The sequence below is a fragment of the Aotus nancymaae genome, unplaced genomic scaffold (assembly GCF_030222135.1).
Source record: "Aotus nancymaae isolate 86718 unplaced genomic scaffold, 86718_ANA_hifiasm-v0.15.2.pri h1tg000003l, whole genome shotgun sequence".
In the NCBI taxonomy this organism is placed as follows: domain Eukaryota; kingdom Metazoa; phylum Chordata; class Mammalia; order Primates; family Aotidae; genus Aotus; species Aotus nancymaae.
The window spans coordinates 24,262,410-24,266,882 of record NW_026988414.1 but is presented as its reverse complement, the minus strand read 5'-3'; the positions used below and the strand labels follow the sequence as shown (position 1 = coordinate 24,266,882).

General features: G+C 44.6%; 1 non-coding gene across 1 annotated transcript; it reads left to right on the top strand.

Moving 5' to 3' along the window:
- Positions 1-3,860: 3,860 nt before the first annotated feature.
- LOC135277490 (U4 spliceosomal RNA) lies at positions 3,861-4,001 on the top strand. The gene has a single exon (XR_010345093.1). It is a non-coding gene; the product is annotated as a U4 spliceosomal RNA (small nuclear RNA).
- Positions 4,002-4,473: the final 472 nt, after the last annotated feature.

Sequence of the window (4,473 nt, the reverse complement as noted above, 5' to 3'; positions counted from 1 at the left end):
AAGATTGTGTCACTGTGCTCCTGCCTGGGTAGCAAGTGAGACTCTATCTTTAATAAAAAACGTATATGTGATGTGCCTTCTGCTGAGCCTGACCCTGCCTGACACAGCCAGGCCAGCTCATGAAAAAGGAAAAGAGGGAAGGAGGAGAGTGAGCTTTGTGCCTTCTGGGAAGTCAAAGGGGTAGGAAGTCACTTAACCTCCATGCATGGCAACCTAGGGACAGTCCCCAAGAGCCTGAGAGGATGCTGACCACCAGGAGTCTGGAATGCTCAGAGCTGGCACTGGGGGTCTGAAGAACTGAGAAAAATCTGTTCACTTGAGTGCCAAGCCCTGGGCTCTTCAAAGGACCCTGGCGCCCTGTGGTGGTCAGACTCCATGGGGCATTGAGGTTAGACTTAGTCTGCTTCTTCCCCACTTAAGGGAAAACAGGCCGTTAATGGGGCTACAGTGGTCGGGCCTGGAATTTCAAGGTCGTGTGGGCATTTTGTCCTCAACTCACCTGGGCCTGCCTGTGGCTGAGGCCCTGAGGCCCTGGAGATCCCCAGGCAGCAGGCTCAGACAGGGGTCACATTGCATGATCCTACCTGCTTTGCCGGTGGTCACTGCCGAAGGACTCCTAGGGTGCACAGTTTTTGTTGTTGTTGTTGTTGTTGTTTTGAGGTGGAGTTTCACTCTTGTTGTCCAGGCTGGAGTGCAATGATGCGATCTCAGCTCACCACAACCTCCACTTCCCGGGTTCAAACGATTCTCCTGCCTCAGCCTTCCTAGTAGTTGGGATTACAGGCATGAACCACTACACTCGGCTAATTTTGTATTTTTAGTAGATACGGGGTTTCTCCACGTTGGTCATGTTGGTCTCAAACTCCCGACCTCAGGTTATCTGCCTACCTTGGCCTCCCAAAGTGCTGGGATTATAGGCGTGAGCCACTGCACCTGGCCAGGGTGCACAGTTTTTAAGAAGGGCCTCTCTCTCAGGTGGCCCATCCTGCACTTGCACACCCTTGAGAATGAGGTCCTTCTTAAATATGCACTCTGGTTCTTCTCTTGCCTCACCCAAGTCCAGGCCCTGGGTCACGGAGTGAGAGGTGAACACACAATCCAGCTGTTCCCAGATTTGGCTTCATACTGAACCACCTGAAAAGCTTGTGAAAATGCAGAATTCCTCCTGAATCAGAATCTCTGCAGGTGGGGCCTCAGAATATATCAATATCCTCTTGGGTTGTTATCACAAGGCCAACCCCAGGCATATCCAGGGATGGCCCTTGCAGAGCACTGAGGTTTATGTAAATTCCACAGAACTTTGCAGTTTACAAATCACTTTTCCATGCACAGAATGTATTTGATTTCCACAACGTCCAGGGCATTTTTCAAAGAGGAAAATCACATCCATGATCATGTGGCAGAGCCAGAAGCAGCACTCACTCATTCAGTCAGTCAGTCATTCTCATTTTGCAAACAGCTTAAATGTCTAGTGAGGTACCAACAAGGAAATTGACACCTAGTAGGGAATACACACATATACACATAGTCTACTTCAAATATCAAGGCTGTAGAGCCCAGAGGCAGGAGAGGTAGGGAGTGTGTGGCGAGGAGTCGTCCAAGCAGGTTTCTTGGAGGAGTACTTGGGTCAGGTGTTTTTTTTTTTTGAGACTGGGTCTCACTTTGTTACCCAGGCTGGAGTGCAGTGGCTTCAACTTGGCTCACTGCAGCCTCGATCTCCTGGGCTCAAGCAATCCTCCAGCCTCAGCCCCCCAAGTAGCTGGGACTACAGGCCTGTGCCACCATGCCCAGCTAATTTTTTTGTATTTTTCTAGAGATGGGGTTTTGCCATGTTGCCCAGGTTGGTCTTGAAATCCTGAGCTCAAGCCATCTGCGCACCTCAGCCCCCCAAAGTGCTAGGATTGCAGGTGTGAGCCACCGCGCCTGGCCTGAGTTGGGTTTTGAAGTTTGAGTGTGATTTCCCCGTTTGAGGAAAGGCATTCTTGTAGCGGGAACTGCACATACAAAGATGAGCTTTGTTGGGCTTGAGAAAGCCTTAATATATTCAAGGAATGATGAATATGTGAGACAGGGTCTCACTATGTTTTCCAGGCTGGTCTTGAATTCTTGGGCTCAAGCAATCCTCCCGCCCTGGCCTCCCAGAGTCCTGGGATTACAGGCATGAGCGACTGCACCTGGCCCAGCCCAGTACTTCCTAAATGTAGTGTGCAAGTAGAGCCCTTGGGGATCTTGTTAAAATGCAGATTCTGATTTCATGTGTCTGGGATGGGGCATTCTGCATTTTTAACAAGCTCCCAGGGGTATGCAAAGACTACTGGTCCCTGGATTATTCTTGAAGTAGAAAGATTATAGGTAGCTATACTTAAAGTCAGTGTGGAAGATGAGCTGATGAGGGAAAAGATTAGACACAGGAAAAATATCAAACAAGGCACTGGGGTGGTGGCTTTTTAAGAACACTGTTGTTTCTTCCGTTACTTTTGGAAGCAGCCCCCATCAGCCCTGGGTTATGTCATCCCCTGTATTTTTCCCTCCCAGAACAGGGCAGGAGATGGGAGGGGTCAGAAATCAGCTGTGTGCACGTCTGTACAGATGGTGAATTTCGGCAACTGACATCACAGTGCTCCTGGGGGATCGTCACAACCTATTGATATTCACTCCATCACAGGACTCAGAACAGTTCTGCTAGCAGAAAATATGACTCTCTTTTATGCTGTGGTAAAATGGTACAGCCACAAGCCCGGGATCCATAGAATGTGACCAGCTGTCTCAGTGGTTTTCTGTTACTATTTGTGAAGTCTTCATTCTTGTCATCTCTAGCAGAAGAGTGGTGCCAGTTGCCAGAGGTTTGAGGAAAAAGAAGTCATGGAGACTTTACGTTTGAGAAAATTCCATTCATTGACTTAATTATTTCTGGGAACTCAGAAAAGACCACCATGATCCTTTAGCCATGAAAACACTTGGGCCGGTTTTGGAAATGCTAGAATCTTGCAGGAGAAGCTTTTGAGAAATTCGGTACTGTGCAGTGTTGTAGCCCAAATACTTTGCTGATATGTGAAGTTTCTGAAAAATTGAATAGTGCCATAGCAACACGAGGTGAAATTAACACAGTGAAAATAATCATAACCAAAGAGACAGTGATAAATCTTGCAGTCATCACCTTGCCACACTTACTCTCATATGTCAGTGTTTTTTATTTGTTTGTTTTGTTTTCCTGGTCCTTATCCTTAGGCAGATCTATTATTTTTTGAGGCAGTGGCAATTACATTCAATTCTGTATTCTGCTTTTTCTGCTTAATATTGCAGCATAACTGTTTTTCCATGCTGTTACCCAGACCCCATTAGAAAGTTCATGGGCTGTATAATTCACTGGCTAGATGTATCATAGTTTATTAAACCTTGCTATTGGCCATTTCAGTCACATGATGCCATTAAAAACGGAATGAGCAACATTGTCAGTGGGAGTGTGAAATGGTACAACTCTTTTGGGAAAACGATTTGGCAATCTGTATCACAGGCCTGAAAAATGATCATTGCCTTAGAGCTCGTCATTCCACTTCTGGGAATCTATCATAAGGAAACAATCCAAAGTGTAGACTTGGATTCATGCACCAAGAGCGAAACTTTATATGTAATAGAGAAAAGCTTAAAACAACCTAAGTGTTTGAATATAGGAGAAGCATTATGTAAATGTTACATACTGCTCAATGGAATATTATGCAGCCATTAAAAATATTTATGAAAAGTTTATAAATGGAAAATGCTTACATTATGATTAAAGTAAGCAGGATGTAGTATTTCATGCTATGGTCCCAGCTGTGTAAATATAGGCTACTAAGTATGCATAGAAAAAGGTTGCAGGTAGCTTTGTGCAGTGGCAGTATCGTAGCCAATGAGGTTTATCCGAGGCGCAATTACTGGTAATTGAAAACTTTTCCCAAAACCCCGCTATGACGACTTGAAATACAGTCGGCATTGGGAATTTTTGACAGTCTCTATGGAGACTGAATTATAAAAAAAAAAAAAAAAGAAAAGAAAAGAAAAGAAAAGAAAAGCTGGCAGGTATGAAAAGTAAAGGATTTGTGCTTGAAGAAAAAGAAAAAAGGAAAAATAAAAATAAAATAAAACGAAATAAAAAAATAAAAAGAAAACACACCAAAATATTAACAGTAGGTGTTGGGAATAGAAATGACTTTTTCGTTCAACTTCTCGTGGCTTAAGAAAAACCAAAACAACCTTTATTTTGCTCTGATAAAAAGTTAATGCTTTGAATAAAATTGAATAAAATTGCAAGCATTTGGCCAGGCATGGTGGCTCACGCCTGTAATCCCTGCACTTTGGGAGGTAGAGGCAGGTGAATCATGAGGTCAGGAGTTTGAGACCAGCCTGACCAACATGGTGAAACCCCGTCTCTACTAAAAATACAAAAATTAGCTGGGTGTGGTGGTGAGTTCCTGTAATCCCAGCTACTCAGGA